General features: G+C 37.3%; 1 protein-coding gene across 3 annotated transcripts in view; it reads left to right on the forward strand.

Moving 5' to 3' along the window:
- The window catches only part of TAFA1 (TAFA chemokine like family member 1), a 545,722-nt gene that overhangs the window by 224,287 nt on the left and 301,832 nt on the right, over positions 1-19,603 (forward strand). The gene's annotated exons all lie outside the window — the stretch shown is intronic.

The following is a 19,603-nucleotide window of genomic DNA, read 5'->3' on the forward strand; positions in this document are numbered from 1 at the left end:
GGGCCTATTAAATGATTATTTAGACACTTCCAACATACTTAAGGTTGAGATCGCTTATTAAGCCTCTCAATATTTCCACTTATACTTGAAAGGAAATCTCTGCCAATAAGCAAGCTGGAGTTGTCGTTCAAAATCGTCTTTCAATAAATGAGCACTTACTATGTTTCAGATTCTATGTTAAATACTTTATATACACCGTGTTATTCAATAGTATCATTGAATATTTACAACCAAGGTAACTAAGTCATAGAAATAAAACTATCTTAAAACAATTTCTAATTTTTTTCAGAGTATGTGTGTACATATATATGTATGTATGTGTCTACACCTATATGCACATAAGTCTGTTAGGCCCATTTTTTTTTTATCATCACCATGTCCTTCTAATAAAAATGTAAGCCTTCCCAGAATTTTACCTACAGAGAGGCATAATATGCAACTGTGGGAAACCCTCCAAGCCTTGGAAGTCAAACACTTAGCAACTCAAGGGATTATTCCCCATGTTCATTGTTGGGATAAGGAAATTTAGACAAGTGGCAGGGTCTTTTCAGTAGTGGCTATGTATTCAGGGCCATGATGAATGCTGATCAGGACAAAAGTAATTTATGGCACACCTGAAGTTATTAGCAATCTTGGGCTGAAATCTGTGACTGATCAATGCCTTCTGGGAATCACCATGCTTTATTTTAATTTCTGCAGTTAAAACTGAATGCAATGCTATACAGCCATGTTTATGTGACTACTTCAACATCAAGTATATGAATTTGACTAAACCTTAATCCAGATTTTTTGTTTATCTAGAATGCAGTTAATGAGAATAAAATTTATTGAGCCCAGATTTTATAGCCAACAACCATGCAAGTAGTGGGAAACTGCTAGTATTTGGTGGGGGTGGGTTATTTCTTCCTCCCTGACCAATGTTTTCTGGTTTGCTTCTCACAGTCAACATAAAATGTAAAATATTTTAGAAAGATTTAAATGCATGTATGAATTGTCTTGGGTAAATAAAGGTAAATGTAGGCAAATTTAAGACATCCTTATAAGATAGAATTAAGACTAAGAGGAGTACTGACATGCCCTTCAAGTGGGTGTCTTCCACCTCAGACCTCTGACCTTTCCCCTCCACACACCTGCTGATTTAGCTTTTCTTCAAGGATAAGGGGTTACACTGATCTGTCCACTCTGTAGGGCCCAGGCTCAGACAGAGGAAAACACAGTCAATTAATAAATTTTAATTCTCTGTTTGTAAAATTTTTGCAACCTATGCCGAAGGGCTTCTAATCTCATCTTAGTCTCTGTGGCAAACTTTTTGGCTTTCTAGAAATCCAGAAATTAGAGGTTTATTAACCTGGAGAATTGTGTTTGTTTCCTGAAAGCTTTCTAGCCTGTGGCCTTTCATTTGAGGGACCATACACAGTTGGTAGCAAAGGTCACTGGACAGAGAGGCTAGTGATCAGAGTCACCCTCCTGGTTGAAGCTCATAGGCTCTCATTTATGGCAGTTCCTTTCATTGCTCTGGGCCTCAGTTTCCCCATCTTTTAAATTAGGCATTTACACCAAACAACTTCTAAAATACTTTAAGCTCATATAAATAGTCAATAAGAGCAAAAGGAGATTCTAGACTTTTAGTTGGGGAGGGGGTTACGAGCCAGGAGGTGTGGGCCTGTGATTGCCTCCCTTGCTGTTTGACTTTTCCAAAACCTTTGGCTTGTGGCACTTTTTTTTTTTTTTTTTTTGAGATGGAGTCTCGCTGTGTCACCTAGGCTGGAGTACAGTGGTGGGATCTCAGCTCACTGCAACCTCTGCCTCCCGGGTTCAAGCAATTCTTCTGCCTCAGCCTCCCGAGTAGCTGGGACTACAGGCGCACACCATCAGGCATGGCTAATTTTTGTATTTTTAGTAGAGACGCGGGTTTCACCATGTTGGCCAGGCTGGTCTTGAACTCCTGACCTCGTGATCCACCTGCCTCGGCCTCTCAAAGTGCTTGGATTACAGGCATGAGCCACCACACCTGGCTGGCTCATGGCACGTTATTACTTGTTTCAGTGTTAGTTTATTTCCCTGCGTTTAAGCCTAGTGTACTCTCATGTCAAGAGGAGACATGAGTGGGAAGTTTTCAACAACCTGCAATGTCTAATCGGAACTTGTGCCCATTTATTCGTAGCAACTTTTATAGGGTCATCTATTTAAAATAAATTTACCCACACCAAAGGAATCCAAAGAGAGCAACAGTCAAAATAAATTACCTAATAATTCCTGCCTGTGGTGGAAATATGGTGCCACAGAAGGAAGGCCAGCTGGCAACCTTGGAGAGGTCATGTCTCCTCTCATCTTGTCTGCCCTCTCTACCACAAGGTGTGGATACTGATAGTCATAGGAAATACGTATTCCCTGAGCACTTACTATGTGCCAGGCCCTGAATCAGGTACCCAACAAGCAGAGCAGGTAGCCAGAGTGGAATCAGACTCCTCAGGTTCAAGTCCTGTCTCTATTATTTTCTTATTATGAAACGTCAGGCAAGGTATTTCACTTCTTTAAGCTTGAATTTCCACATCTTAAATTCTTCTTTGTCTTTATTCTTACTTGGAAAATTGTGTAATCTTGAGCATGTTTTTTGAAGTCTCTGAGCCTCAGATAACCTATCTGTGAAAATGAAGCAATAACAATATCTCTATCTCAGGTTTGCTGTCAGCATCAAAAAAAAAATCCATATGAAAACACTTTGAAAACCATCAATATGGAGAGATAAGATTTTGTTATACATAAATTTATAGCCTGTAGTTGAGACATGATGTTAAAGAGTCATATTTCACAAAACAGAATATTCCTGCAGCATGCAGTCATTAGCAGAATTGAAATTCAGGTCCAATTTTCAGAGTTCAGTTTACTTGTTCAAAGAAAGACCGACTGATTGATGGAAAAGTGTTGTGATTTTCTCAGTCTCAAGGTTCTGCCTTTCCCACTGTTCCTTAGAGCTTGATCAGACAATTAAAAACAAGGGGTCAGGGTATAACTGAAAATAAAATGATTTTGTGCCATATGCCAATGCTATTCACTCATGGGCAGGCTGATATGCTCCAAAGTGTCTGATATGCTTTCATGCCTATTAACAAAGGGAGAGAAACAACCATATTATCACAATCATAGGTTTTCCACCACTGTGCTTCATGTTCAAATGAATGACTCTCATGTTTCTTAGGGACATCATTTTATATGCATATGTGAATTATCAATTCAAAATATTTACTTGCCCTCCTCTCCACTCCACTCTCACATACTCCCATGTCTGTCATGCCTTTTGGTGAAGTTCCAATATAGGAGACACAAGTGGTTAATGAAAATAAAACTTGAGATAAATTCTCCTTGGCCTCAAGGACCTAATCTGAATGGGGAGAGGCAGCCTCATCATTGCTTGCCCTCCTCTTCTTCATATTAATGTTCATTGTGTAACACATTTTACAAGGTACTTTCATGTATATTATACTACTTAAGACTCTCAACCACCCTGAGATGTAGGCAGAGCATGAATTATTAGCTTTCTTTTGAAGTCAGACAAATGAAAGCTCAGAAGTGATTTGGCTCAAGACAGAGAACCAATAGTTCTCAGAGCCTGGTCACTTCCCAGCTGAGCCCCCATCCTGATGCCAGTGCTTTTTCTCCCTACCACATCTGCCAAGCACAAGCTTGGGAAGACAAAACTTACAAAAGGTAGCAACCAGCAATGAGCGCCACCAGGAAGCTGACTAGCAGTTCAGAGGAGTAAAGGGTACGTAGCCTTGGCCGAGGGGTTGTGGGGCACATAAGAGAAGCTGATTTGGCCTCTGTCCTCTAGAGAACATTTACTGTTATAAGGGAGCCCAGATGCACACAAATGAAACAATGAGCTGCTGAAAGCCAAGAGTCAAGCAGTCATTGTTACTGGGGTGGATTGATTAGTCCTTAAACATCTCAAAATGTCTGTTTTTTGTTTTTTAACACAAGGCAAATATTTCTAGCATATGCAAATATTCACATAAAAATTTGTATTTCTCGAATGTGGATTAGCTTGTATCCTAGCAATCTCTGTTTAGGTTTCCTCTAACAGGAATAGAACTAAAAATAAATCATATGTCATTAGATAATCTCAGAGTACATCCATTAATTTCCCTTCCTGCTAAAAAGCAATGAAATTATGGTTTGGGCTGTGTTGAGAACATTACATGAACAATGAGGAAAGGGAATCAAGACAGATTAGAACATAATTATGGGGGCTGGAATTCAGCCAGACCCTTCAAAGCCTTGCCAAGTTGGTGACATCCTATATCCATCCTCTAGGTAAACCTGGAAGATGAGTACTTCAAACTCAAAATGCCACTTTCCATGTAGCAAGTCTCCATACAGGCATATTGGGGAAAAACTGTATCACAAAAGACCACAAAATGCAAAGGGAGAAATTAAGTGAAAGACTGAATAGAAGATGGAAAATATAATGCTGACCACTTATATATTATGGAATAGACTGTTGGCTTTTTTCTCCCAACTTTGGTCAGAGATATTAACTTTCTCTATACAGATCTGGCTTGAATCCGCAGTGAATTCCCAAACAGGGTGTGAATTTATCACTCAATATTGGGAGCATCTGGGGCTTTTCATTTTATTAAAATGATTTTTTTTCCCACTACATATGCTCCATGGAGCAAGGTCTGTACATTATAAGTTAAAAGTGATTCCCCAGAAGGAAATCTTTTATCACTGGCCGTAACTTGGAGTGGAGCATGTACTTTATTTTGGAAGCTGCCTTGTGGAGAAAACAGCCAAGGGTGCAACTTGGAGACAGGTTGACAAGTGCATAAGTAGCTTGTAGCTGAGCCCTCAGGATGGAAAGATAGAACACAGGCTGTTTCGGCAGATGCATTTGAGGTTTGCTCATCTGTGAAAACTGGGAGAATGAAAGTACTTACTCATTGAGTTATCATGAAGAGTAAACAAGATAATGTATGGAAAGCATCATTACATCCCCTGGCATATTGTAAGCCCTCTATAAATACTGTTCTTTTTCCTAATTTTTATATTTTTGTTTATTAATTTGTTTTAGAGATGGGGTCTGGCTATGCTGCCCAGGCTGGAGTGAAGTGGCTTGTACAGGCACGATTAAAGCCCATTGCAGCCTCGAATTCCTGCTCAAGCTATCCTCCCATCTCAGCTTCCCAAGTAGCTAGGACTGCAGGTGCAAGCCACCATACCTGGCAGATCTCTATAAATATCAACTGCTATGTCAGGCGTGATAATCAGGCTCAAAAATATCTCTGCAGAAAATACATTATTACTCTATATTTTCTGTTCTAGCAGTACCATCTGGCTGTGTACTTTTACTTGTTTCATTTACTCCTGCTCGACTGCTTAGTTATTGATTTGCTTACTTGTCCATCTCTCCTACTATACTATGAATGTTTCAAGAACTAGGTTTATTACCTGTGGTCTCTGTAGTCCTGGTGCCTAGCACAGAGTTTAGAATTTACTAGTTCTCAATATATGCAAGTTTAATGGACTTAAAAGCAACAATTCTTTGCTTCTTAGTAAAACCAGCTTTGGGAAATACGCCAAGACTGGAATAAAACCACATCTCATCTGGTGTGGAACTTGCAAGTGAAACAGATGAGAATGGCACCCTTCCTCCACCTATATTGAGCCCTTGCTCAAATACTTAAGGTTAAGTGAAGGCTGAAGGAAGAAATTTGGGAGAAAGCCGGAGAAAAAAGGGACACTGGGGGAGGGATTTAAAGAGCAAAGATTGCTCTTGAAGAATTCATTCTGCCCAAGATGGTTTTCCACTCACTTCTCTGATTCCCTGACCACCCACCATCTGCCCCCTCCAAATATGGCATCTGGCTCGACTTTTAAAAAACAGGAGGCTCCATTTTCATCAAATTCAAGAAATCTTGGCTATGGACTTGTGATTTTTGAACCAGATAGGCACAATAGTCTTAGCAGCATTTTGTGTTGGAGTAGATTTGGAAGTCATAGTGAGTATTTCCTCACTGATTTTCTTCATTGGCAGTCAAGCAGATAACTAAGATCTGCTATTGCTCTTTCTCATGTTTTTACAACGTTCAAAAATAAGAATTTTACCTCTGTGAAATAAACATATATAAGAAATCCTTATATGCTAGGTGAAAAAGTAGAAATTCTTGCTAAGATATCTTATTCTAAAACAGAAAAAAATACCTGCTGCTTTACTGTCTAAAATGTCATCGCTCAACCATTTTCACTGGTTTGTGGTTGAGATGGGATTTTAAAAATCCCGACATAATCAAAGTAGTAGCACAAGGCACTGTTTTGTTTTGGGGTGGGCTTTTTTTTGGCAAATGATGCAAAACACTTTTCTAATGTAGAAATGAGAAATGTGGAAACATAGGCTGGAACTGTAGCATGGCCAAGATGATTATAACATAGTTGACGTTTTCTTCACATGGTTAATCATTACTTTTTCGTAGGTGGGAAGAAGAAATTAGACTAATTAAATTGTGATCATTGTCATATGAACAGCTCTCAATGTGCATTCATTGGAATGAAATATAGTTGTCAATTCTTTGATGTCAGACCTGTTTCGGATTCCAGTTTCTCTACTTACATATGTAGTTTAACCCCCTTAAGGCTCAGTTTCTTCATCTATATAACGGAGAGATATATAATGCTTGCCTCAAACAGCCATTTATGACAAGTAAATGTGATGATGTATGTAAAATCCTTAGAATAGCACAGGACCTATGGTGATGGCTTAATAAGTAACTTTTTTTTAATTTTTATTTTTTACTTTTATGGATACACAAGAGTTGTACATGTTCATGGGGTACATGGGATATTTTAGCACAAGCATGCAGTAAGTAATGATCCAATCAGTATAATTGGGATATCCATCACCTCAAACATTTATGATTTCTTTGTGTTAGGAACATTCCAATTCTAGTCTTCTAGTTATTTTTAAGTATACAATAAATTATTGTTAACTACAGTCACTCTATGTGCTACCAAACACTAGATCTTATTCCATCCAACTATATTTTTGTACCCATAACAAACCTCTCTTCATCCCCCCCGCCACCCCCCATGAACCTTCCCTGACTCTGATAACCGTCATTCTATTCTATATCTCCATGAGATCAATTTTTTTTAATCCCACATATAAGTGAAAAATGTGCCATGTTTGTCTTTCTGTGCCTGGCTTATTTCACTTAACACAATGTCCTCCAGTTCCATCCATGTTGTTGCAAAAGACAGGATTTCATTCTTTTTCATGGCTGAATAGTATTTCATTGTGTATATGTACCACATTTTCTTTATTCATTCATCTATTGATGGGCACTTAGGTTGATTTCATATTTTGACTCTTGTGAATAGTTCTGCAATAAACATGTGGGTGCAGATATCTCTTCAATATAGTGATTTTCCTTCCTTTGGATATACAATGAGCAATGAGATTGCTGAATCATATACTACTTCTACTTTTAATTTTTTGAGGAACCTCCATACTGTTCTCCATAGTGATTGTGCTAATTTACATTGTCACCAACAGTGTATGAGGGTTCCTCTTTCTCCACATCCTTGTCAGCATCTGTTATTTATTGTCTTTTTGATAAAAGCCAACTGAACTGGGGTGAGACAATATCCCATTGTGGTTTTCATTTGCATTTCTCTGATATTAGTGATGTTGAATATTTTTATATCTGTTGACCATTTGTATGTCTTCTTTTGAGAAATGAATGTTCAGATCTTTTGCCCATTTTTCAAACAGATAAATAACTATTTAATTATCATTCAATCATTATTTACTGAGTGCCTTCTTTAATCACTAGTCATATTTAGTGCATTTTTATCAAAGACAATGAAGGTTTTTATATGTTTACATTTTTTGTTTATTTAAATGCATGTGTATGTTCCTGTATTTATACAGGATATGCAAATTGAAAGGTCCATCCTTTCCACCAAGCATAGAGATACAAATTTTTGTACACATGTATTTTTTCTGACATTTTATTATAAACATTTAAATACTCAAAAAGGTAGAAAATTGAACAAATGAACAACTCATTACCAACACATAGCTTACACAATTAGCCTTTTATTATATTTGCTTTAACACATATCTGTCAATCTACCCATGCTTTAATCTATTTGATTTTTGCCAACAGCTTTATTGAGATATAATTTATATACCATAGAATCCACTTGTCTTAAAGGTAAAATTTAATGACTTTTAATAAATTTACAGAGGGTGCAGCCAAGTCCACACTCAGCTTTAGGGCCTTTCCATCATCCCAGAAAGGTTCCTCATGCCCTTTTGCAATTACTCTCTCTTCTTAACCTTAGCCCAAGTAACTACTAATCTATTTTCTGTCTCTATAGACTGGAAAAGCCATACATTTTTTCCTTTTATTTTTAGTTGTGACCCTTAATAATTGTGCATATTTATAGGATACAGAGTGATATTTTTGATGCAAGTGTACAGTATGCGGTGATAAATCAGGGTAATTTGCATATCTATCACCTCAGACATTTATCATTTCTTTGTGTTGGGAACATTCAACTCTCTTCTAGATACTTGAAAATAAACAATAAATAATTATTAACTAAGGTCACCCTATACTACTATAGGACACTGAACTTATTCCTCCTATCTACTGTCATTTTGTATCTGTTAATCAACCTCTCCCTATCCTCCTCTCCCTGCTACTCTAACAAGCCTCTAATAACCACAATTCTACTCTCTACTTTTATGTGCTCAACTTTTTTAGCTCCCCCATATGAGTGAGAACATGTGGTATTTATCTTTCTGTGCCTGATGTATTTCACTTAACATAATGTCCTCCAGGCTTATATTGCCACATGTGACAGGATTTTATTCTGTTTTATGTCTGAATGGTATTCCATTGTGTATCACATTTTCTTTATCCATTCATCTGTTGATGAACACTTTGGTTGCTTCTCTATTTTGGCTATTGTGAATAGTGCTGAAATAAACATGGGGGTGCAGATATTCAGTATACTGATTTTCTTTCCTTTGCATAAGTAACACAATAGCAGGATTGCTGGATCATATGGTAATTCTATTTTTAGTGGGTTTTTTTTTTCTCTTTTTTTAGTAGCTATGTCACCCAGGCTGGAGTACAGTGGTACAACCATAACTCACCATAGCCTCAAACTCCTGGATTCAAGTGATCCTCCCACCTTAGCTTCCCAAATAGCTAGCACTACAGGCACGCACTACCACACCTGGCTAATTTTTAATATTTGTAAAGATGAGGTCTCATTATGTTTCTCAGTCTGGTCTTGAACTCCTGGTCTTGAGTGATCCTCTCGGTTCAGCCCCTCAAAATGCTGGGATTACAGACATAAGCCACTGCACCTGGCCTATTTTTAGTTTTTTGAGGAATCTCCATACTGCTTTCCATAATGGCTCTACTAATTTACATTCCCACTAACAATGTATGAGTTCCCTTTTCTCTGCATCCTTGCCAGCATTTGTTAATTTTTGTCTTTTTGATAGTAGCTGTTCTAACTGGGATAAGATGATATCTCATTGTGGTTTTGATTTGCATTTCCCTGATAATTAGTGACATTGAGCATTTTTTCATTTATTTGCTGGCCTTTTGTATATCTTTTTTGAGAAATTTCTATTCAGATACTTTGTCCATTTTTTAATGAGGTTATTTAATTTCTTTTATTTTTTGCTGTTGAGTTCCTTGTATATTTTGGATATTAGTTCCTTATTTGATAAATAGTTTGCAAATATCTTATCCCATTCTACAGCTTCTCTCTCTACTCTGTTGATTGTTTCCTTTATTGTACAAAAGCTTTTTAGTCTAATATAGTTTTTCAGTACCATTTATTGAAGAGAATGTTCTTTCCTCAATGTATGTTCTTGGTGTTTTTGTTGAAAATCAGTTGAAGTAAATACATGGATTTATTTCTGGGTTTTGTATTCTATTTCATTGGCCTATGTGTCTGTTTTTATACTAATGCCATGCTGTCTGGGTTACTATAGCTTTGAAGTCAGGTCATGTGATACCTCCAGTTTTGTCCTTTTTGCTCAATGTTGCTTTGGCTATTCAGGGTATTTCATGGTTTTCTACAAATTTTAGGATTTTTTTTTCTATTTTTGTGAAGAATGTCGTTGGTATTTTGACAAGAATTGCATTGAATCTGTAGACTGAAAAAGCCATACATTCCTAAGCAGCATAATAATAATTCATGAGTGCTTTTATACTGGAACTTCCAGGATAAAGGTCTTGAAACTGTCTATACCAGAAGGACCTTATTTTTTTTTAATGAAGCAAAGGTTATAGGGCTTACATACATCTTCTTGCATCTTTTTTGTCTTTGGTCTCACTCTAATTTTTAATGTCTAGAGCATTAAATAAATTCCCATTTTACTGACAAGAAAAAATGAGGGAAACATGAGGAAGAAGAAAAGACCGAAACTGGCAGAAAAGCAACGGTAATGGTGGAATTCAAGCCAGGAGGTCCCTGCTGTTCATCGCTGCTCACTGCTGAGTCTGGCTTTGCTGAATATCACTGTACCTCCACAAAACATAACGAGATGGAAGAATACATACAGATTATCCAGCAGCTGATATTTCTGTGGGTTATCAGCTGGGGTGGTGATTGCTTGAACAGATTCCCCACTATGGCATTTGAGAGTGAAATCAAAGAACAGCAGTGGCAGGTGTTTGGAAACTGCATTTGGAATTGGCCTCCTACAGAAAGAAGCTAGATGCTGACTTCGTGGGTGATGAGAGAAGTCGACAGCATTCTCAGAGGGAAGTTGCTTCTATGGCAGCTTTCCAAGCACACAGATTTAGGTTTCTTTCACATTAAATCCCTGAAGATATATATAGGGCTTGAGGAGCGGGGAGCAACAGGGATGCCACCTTCATATGTTGAGTATCTCCTCTTTTGGAGATAAAACTGTCGATGCTAACCCAAAGGAGAGTATTTAGGATTCATCAACTCTGAGTGCAATGAAAGTATAAAAAAGCACCAGTTCTTCCAACATGCTGTGCACCCACAGTTCCCATTTTTCTATTTCCAAAAAGATTGGTTTCTGAGTCATTCCCAAGTGACACTGCTCGACTTTTCACCTGGCTCACCAAAGCTCTGCTTGGCCTTTCAAGATAGAGTCAAGTCATCACTACCCACATTTTCACTCATTGGTTAGTTTCTCCTACATTTTATTCTCGGCCTTGGGAAGCAAAGAAACCAACAAAGAAACCAATGTCATTGGTGTTTGCTGTAGATATACATAGATTTCCTCTGATTACAAAGTCACTGAAAATCACATAAAGGCAAAGTGGCAGAGCAGGTGACTTTTGATTCAAACAATGTAGTTTGATATCTATTTGATACAGCTTTCTGTGAATCCTTGGCAGTGTACATGCTCAGTAGAGATCCTTGAATGAATTAGTGAGGAGCACAGATGAACTCCATTGTCTGTAATAAACGCTTGACTCATTCCTGACCCCTGCCCCCACCTTGTATGCGCACACGTTTATATACACGTTTGCTGGAGTTCTGAAGGTATTGCTCTTAGAGGCCAATATGCATTTTCACCTCAGTTCAAGGTGAAGGGGCTATTTGCTGCTCTCTAAGGATCTTAACTATTTTATTTCCTCACATATGGCAACTTTGTGGAGAGACTTTGAGTTCAGCGAATTAGGTAGAAATCTTATTTTATTCCAACCGATGAATTTTTTTGAGTTAAACATCTCCACTCACCATATCTTACCACATCTCACACATTGGTTATGAAATCCATCTTAGAGATTATGACTAAATGAACTGTTGCTCTTCAGGAGGAATAATTTGTCTCTATTATATTGATAGCAGCCTTAACACCTACCAGTTATAAAATTCTGGGCGTGTTATTTAATTTTTTTTTTCAGCACCAAATGTCTCATATGCAAATAACATAGAATGATTCTAAGAAATAGGTGGTATTGTCTACGGCCATACCACCCTGAACGCGCCCGATCTCGTCTGATCTCGGAAGCTAAGCAGGGTCGGGCCTGGTTAGTACTTGGATGGGAGAAATAGGTGGTATTGTGGGGATTAAAAATTGCATTCTAGGTTCATACTTCGCTAAAATAAATAACAGCTTCTGGGAATGGAGAGCTTTTGTTTGTATTGGCTCAATTTCTATTTCCAGTTTTCCCATAGAGTAGCTCATTTTTTTCTCTGGAGGAGTCATTATGATCTGGTTGGTGCTTATCCTACCCAATGCTCTGTAGATCAAGTATGGCTGGCCAATCAAGTGTTTTGTGACCCCTGGTAGTCCAGTGAGACTCAGACCTGGAACCTTGGTACATATATTGGTAAAAAGAAACTGTCTTTTTGCTGGACTTAAAACTGGCCGAGTGCAAACCTGGTGCTTCAGAGAACCACTTCACACATGAAAATTTCTTGAGAGTGAAAATAAAGCAGAAAAGAGTAGAACTGAGATATGGGAAAGAGAAAGATGAAATCTTCCTCACAAAGGTTGAGTATCTACGTGGCCAACTCTGAAATGAGCACCATTCTAGGACTTTTCCACCAAGAGGTGCTCTAAATATTCCTTATTTGTTTAAGCTGATTTGAGTTAGCTTTTGGCATCTGCAACTGGAAGTCACAATTAACTTGTTTCTCATTAACGTAATTATTGAGAGTAAAACTACCACAACACTACCCACCTGGGCCACTCTACCTTGTTATACAAAGTTGATGCTCAATAAAGGCAGAATACCAAAAGCCTCATATTCAAGTAGGACAGAACCAAGGAAAAGGGCCACTCATAATAAAGGTGGACATTCTGAGCCATTTCATTATTCACACCTCTAGTTTCCCAAGGCATGCTAGGTAATAGTCTAAGCTTTTTGTTAAACTCAAAAATTATTTTGGTTATAGCTGGATTTCAATGATTCATACTTTAAAAAATATATTTCCACAAGCCAGTGCATTCAAAATGAACTTATGAATTACTATCATTAGTGAGATTAAGAAATGGCATTCCCATGTAGGCCAAAATACTTGGCTAAAGCCACTTAAACTCATTCCCTTTCATTATTTTATAATGTACTTTGTGACAGAGTTATTCTAACAAGATGCACTGAAAGGAGGTACTAATGAACTGAACCTACTCAGGAGACAGACATTCGCTAACCAACTGCATGATGGGAAAAAAATGAAAGGTTGAGGTTGTTGAAAAACTCTGTTAACCCGAATATTCCAATTGCAGTCTTTCATATTCAGAGTGTGTTAATATTTTTCATGGGAAAATGTATTTCTTAAAGTGGGCTTTAATTATTCTTGAAACTAAATATCCATTTGAATGTCCCTGCCTGGTCATATAAAAACAGCTTCATGGAAGGAAGTCATCACTGAAACTGCTTCCTCCAATTTCCCAGCCGAGTTATGTTGGCTGGAGTAGCACCTTCTCATGAGATCATAATCATGGAATCCTTTGTGGAGAATTATTGACAGCACATCAATAAGAGCTCATAAAACATGTGCTGGAATTAATGGGGCTTCAACAAAGATCTCAGACATGAATTAGCTGTTCTAATGAAAATTAGATTATGTTTGCTAAACACTAAGACATTGAATAATATCTCAACATATGTAATGTTACAAGACAAGATATACAAGATACATCATTGTCTTAATCTGTTCAGGCTGCTATAACCAAATACCATAAACTGGGTGACTTATAAACAACAGAAATGTATTTCTCAAGGTTCTGGGGACTGGCAAGTCCATGGTCAAAGCTCTGGCAGATTCAGTGTCTGGTGAAGGCCTGCCTTCTGGTTCACAGATGGTGTCTTCTCAATGTGATCTCAGTGGTGGAAGGAACAAGGCAACTCTCTGGGGCCTTTTCCGTAAAGGCACTAGTCACATTTGTGAGGGCAGAGCTCTCATCACCTAATCACCTCCCCAAGGTTTCACCTTCTAATATAATCAACTTGGAAGTTAGGATTTCAACATATGAATTTGGAGGGGGTAGGGAGGGCTTGGGAGGACACAAACATTCAGACCATAGCAATAACATTCACTGCTGATGCTCAAGTAGATAGTTGACTCAGTTGGTTTTTAATGCTACGCACACATCAGGTACAAATGGATAACAAGGCATGTATGTATGAATTCATGTTTTCATGAATTTAACTCCTGGCATCCTGAGGGGGTGACACAACTTGGAGGCAGATTATCTCAAAGTAACCAATGTATAATAGGGTTCTGAATTTTTTTACCTATACACTTTTTGCCTTAAAATTTTATTGGTTTTTGTTCAATTACAAATATATTCCTTATTGTTAAAAAGTCAAAGTGTATTCAAAGATGTTGAATTGGTCAGAGCCCAATCAGAAATGAAAAATCACATAGTAATCGGGATAGAAAGTTGCATATAAAGATTATGAACTGTAATAGGAGATTAGAGTATCAAGAGATTGACTGACTGACAAGAATTAAAGAGAACTTTACAAAATATCATAATAGCAGATATAAAGAGGCATCACTGAAACCGAGGGGTTAATTTGATCAGATGTGTCTGCCCTCCTTGCTTTTGGTCATTTGCTTTTTGTTATTTTTTTTTTTCCTTTTTCCATGAAGGCGAAGGCCAGGGTAGCTGAAGTCCTCACCACTAAATACTGAAACCTAACGTTCATTGGTCACTTTATGGATAACATTCATAGGCCACCATGGTAATGTTCGCTTCAGTTGCTTTTTCAGGAACTTGGGTCAGCTTCTGTCTAGTTCACACCCGTTGAGACACAGCCCTTCAACTGGGCCTGTACAAGTGTCCAAGAGGTGGTCTTTTGACATCAGAGGGCTGGTAACACCACTACCATTAGGGCTGAGGTAGGGGACCCCAGGAAGAACCTTCCTCCCTCAGGCTGAGACCTGGACCTTGTGGGATTTCTCAGACCTTCTTGATTTTACCAGTTAATTTTCCTTATTGGTTACATGAACTGAATAAAGAAATTCAGGATTTTCTCTGAAGAATCGGCAATGTGATGCCAGATGTAAGATCTGGAAGAAGCAGTTTACAGGTTTCCTTCAGCTAAATTGTGCAAAAACGAAACTTTAATTTTCCATGCATAGTATATTATATGACCTATATAGTCAGCTAATTTTGAAAATTTTATTTCCTGATGATGACAACTTGGTAGGGGATTAAATGGGACTGTTTAATCAAAAGCTGGCACAAAGTGGCTAAATACCAAAAGAAAGGGTGGAATTGTTTTGTTAATCCTTTCCTTTGCCAAATTGATGGCTGATGATTAAATGTTTTGTAATATCTTAACAGAAACATAGACATTTCAGATAATCATAATATTTAAACACTTTTTTGCCTAGTTCTCCTCTCTCCATAGCCTCAATCAATGCATAATTATATAAGAGAACATTTACACCGAATGAAAATGTCACCTTATTAATGAGTATTTAAACCCATAGTTTAAGGTTAGTTTGCTTTAGATCAATATTTAGGTTTGAAACTTGTAGAAACTAATGATTTATGGAATTCTTTGGGGGTGAAGGCTTTAAAACATATCCCACTTTTTTGATTTATGGATTTACTTGGGCTAATTTCTAAACAGGTATTCCCAGATGGAAATACTTTAGTGAAATATCACTTTTTGAATATTAAATTTTTACTGGAGAGTAATTTTGAGAAGCAAAGATTTGAATCATGGTAGAGATGTGTGTATTTATACTTTTTGGACAAAAATTAACTTTTATGTATACCTCAAATAGTAAGGAATCTTCTTAGTTTTCTCTGTCTTCCTTTTACCTCCCTTTTCATTTGTCAAGAATTTAGTATTAATACATGTATTATGGAAGAAAGTAAGAACTAACAATTATGACTGCATTGACTTGAGTTCATGTTACAAAGTTTATCAATAAGTTATTAGAACTCAGGAGCGCTGAATTTAAATTCAGAAACTTATTTACAATTAATGTGCCTGAGTTTCTATTTATCAATTCATTCTGTTGAACTTCCACTTTATGGTAAAACAGATACAATTCTTTCTTCCTGAATATTTGGTAAGAGGATTTTTTTCCCCAATATTTCACCCTTTATCCAGGACAGGCACCTGAAATTCTGTGTGAACTACACCCCTAGCCTGACCCAGCCCCAAACAAAAACAGTCACCATGATGATGATATTACTAGCATTTGAAGAAGGGTCTATGCTTATTGGATAGCTCTCAAGTCACACATAGATGATTTTAAGTAGTGCTTAGTTTAACTTCTAATCTCTTGAAGGCTTAGTTGCCAAAACAATTAGCAGGTTTAGTCAGGCAGAAGGAAGCAGTCCATCTGCTTCTTTTGTGCCACTGAGAGCAAACAGCCAACTGATCGACTGAATCCCTCAGACAATTAGTCAGAACCATTTGCAGCCCCCATGTCCCTGTAACAACCTTGTTGACACATTTATAGATGAGAAGACAGATGGTTTTGCTGGAAGTGAATTTGCCTTTTAAATATATAATAGCACCTTATAAATAAATGGTGTTTATACATAATAGTGTAAAAGGCTTTCCTATACATTCTGAAATCTGATGTTCACAGGAGCTCTTTTGTAAAATAGGTGGTTTTACACATAAGGCAATAGAGTATTACAGAGGTAAAGTGATTACCCAAGTTTATATATGAGCTGGGATTAGAACCACCAGTCTTTTGACTGCCAATCCAGTGTTTTCTCTACTACACTTTTAGAAATGATGAAGAGAATAGGATGCTCTTAGATATTTTATGGCAAATGATCTAAGAATACTCATATCTTCTTCCCAACTATACCACTACACTTTATGGTGTCCCCTTAGGAGACCAGTGAACAAGGAAAGCTGTTTAAGAAAGCACAGTAACATTGCATGTGTAACTAAGAATGTACAAAATAGCAGGTCAGAACTCTTGTAAACTGGGGGCAAAGAATGTCATCTAGCCAAATGCAAGACTCTTCCATCTCTCTGGAACACAAAGGGAAATCTCAAGCTGTTGTCATTGGTCAACTCCATAGGAGCACAAACGAGGGCAGAGAAGAGAGCAGCAGAAGATGTATGATTTAGAACATAGCATAACCCTTCCTTTTTTAAAATCACTCCAGCTGCATAGAGAGAAGGAGCACCATGCTCACCCTTGCATCCGGTTTATATGACCTTTGACTATACAGTAACCCTGCCCACTAGTAAACAGGAACCATTCTGTGACATAGACCTAGTATGTCCTAGCATCTGAACTGTTAAGTGTATATCACTCTCCTTTGGAAAGACACAGAGTGGACAGGGAGGAAGGAGAGAAGAATCTTGCTTCCTTCCCCTCCTTCAGAGGTCAGCATGCACTCTGAAGCGCTGTAATTTTTACAGTCTTTTCAAAAGAACTCATGTATATTCCTTTACTGATTTGTACTGTCAGGGAATAAGCAGACATACCTCCTTTTATCAGTCTAGGCTTTGCTGTACAGAGACAGAGAGCAACTTAACCATGGACACAGAATGGCAAGTAGCGTTAAGTAATTCTGTTTTTGACCACACTTATTTCTGCCAAAGAAAGCTTTGAGATGATAAAATCAGCTCTAGTGTGGATATTTTGATATTTTTATTTGATTGAGATGGGGGGAAAACACCACTATAGATATAAATCATCACAGCATATTTTGGGCTTACCTATTTAAACTAAAGAATGAATTTTTTATGTCTTCACAGTGGTTAGGTCAGTTATCTGCGGTTATAAGAAAAAAATTAGGGTTGCAAAATAGTACTTATATTTTTCATAAAATTGCAAATAAGAATAATTATTTCATACTAAAAGTTTTGGTACTTGACCTATTGGAAGGAGTATAAAATGAATAAAGTCTGTCTCTATTGCAGATTTAAATAGAAGGAAAAGAATGCAGCATTTGCTTGGTGATGTTCTGTAATACTTTTCCAGATACCCTGAGATTAGCCCAATTACCTTCTGGGGATGTTTTTGGACTAACAATACTATTTCCACAGGAGACTCAACATATAATGGAAGAAACTGTTGAGAAGTCCAACTCTTCAAGACTTTTAAAAAATTGTGTTTTCAGCTTACAAATGAATCAGCGCAAAGAGAAATAGTACTTTAGAGTGAAAAACAGAACACAAATCCTGAACTCCAGCTAAGTGTGCTTTTCCTAGGCTGTATGAAGTCACTTCCCATGGTGCCTTGGGAGCAACATTGTTGCCTTTTAATTTCCTCTGAATTGGATCATCAGTTTTCCTTATGACTTTCTTAAGACAAATGACCCAGCTTTTCCTCCTCTTTTCCAGGCAAGGGATAGATGGCTATGAATGGGCAGAGGAAAGGATGTGTGGCAGGCACACTAGCATCCCATTTAATGCTTCATTCAAAGGTTTTATTTTTCATCCCCCATGGATGAAAACCCAAAAAGTCCATTTCACTTTGGAGCCAAAGCCAAAAGCAGGACTAACAGAAAGCGCAGGGTGTGAGAAAGACATAAAATCTGTAATTGGAAAATCTAGTTTTGCAAATTATCTGAATAGTGCCACATACAAATTTAATTCCAGAGATTTCGTTTTGCCCTTCTGTCATGTTAATTTTGTTTTGTAAACTATTAGCTCTCAGCTTTGGCCTGGCCAACACCTTGCCCTGCCTAAGTCTGCAGTAATACAGCCTAAAATCAGGTTAGTATACTAGCAAGATGCAAATACTTTACACAGCTTCAGATGGGAGCTGGTAAGAGCTTTTTGTTGAAATGAATGAGCTTAGGAGATCCTCTGCAAAGGTTTAGTCCCTTCTCCTGCCCTGCTTGTGGCATTATCCTAAGTCCATCTGTGACTCTGTGTTTAGCTAAGAACGTTTCTAATGAACCCTTCCAGTCTATTACATACACCAGAACTAATAAGGTACTCACTGATCCTTTTAAAAGTTTGCTCTGTTTAAATAAATATTCTTAGACTTTTCTTTGCACAGTCTAAACAATCTTTCTTTTCTTAAATATTAAAAATGTGACATATGAAGCAACCATGCCAACTGGTTACAAGTTCTAAATTAGCAGTGTCTAAATTAATGAGGTTTTACTGTATATTAAAGTATAATACATCTCTAGCACCTGTGCCTGATGAATTTTTGTTCCTAGCAATTAGATGTTATTTAATTATAGTTAGAGTCTCTAACATCACCTAGTTTAATTGCCATATTAAAAACTATTTTGAGAGTTGATTTGCCTAACATCACAAATTTAGTTTGGGAACTGAAAATGCCATTTATTTGTCCTACTTAAGTGTTATTGGTAAGAATTAAGTGCAGGCATATATTGTTATATAAACTGTCATTTTGATGTAGACTACATAGCATATCTGTGTGTGTGTTGTATGTAACACTTAGCATATGGTGACTCTTAAGTAATGATGTGAGACGTGTGTGTGTGTGTGCATTGGAAAAAGTGTGATGAAATAAACTACATTTTTTAATCTCCTATTTCCTAAGAAGCATTTTAAGTTGATATTTATCCTCTTGAACAGAGAGCAGAAAAAAGATCAACTTATCCCTGATGGATTATATGATTGTATGATTATTAGTCTTCCCTGGATTTTGGCTAAAAACT

The sequence above is a fragment of the Pan paniscus genome, chromosome 2 (assembly GCF_029289425.2).
Source record: "Pan paniscus chromosome 2, NHGRI_mPanPan1-v2.0_pri, whole genome shotgun sequence".
NCBI classification, from domain to species: Eukaryota; Metazoa; Chordata; class Mammalia; order Primates; family Hominidae; genus Pan; species Pan paniscus.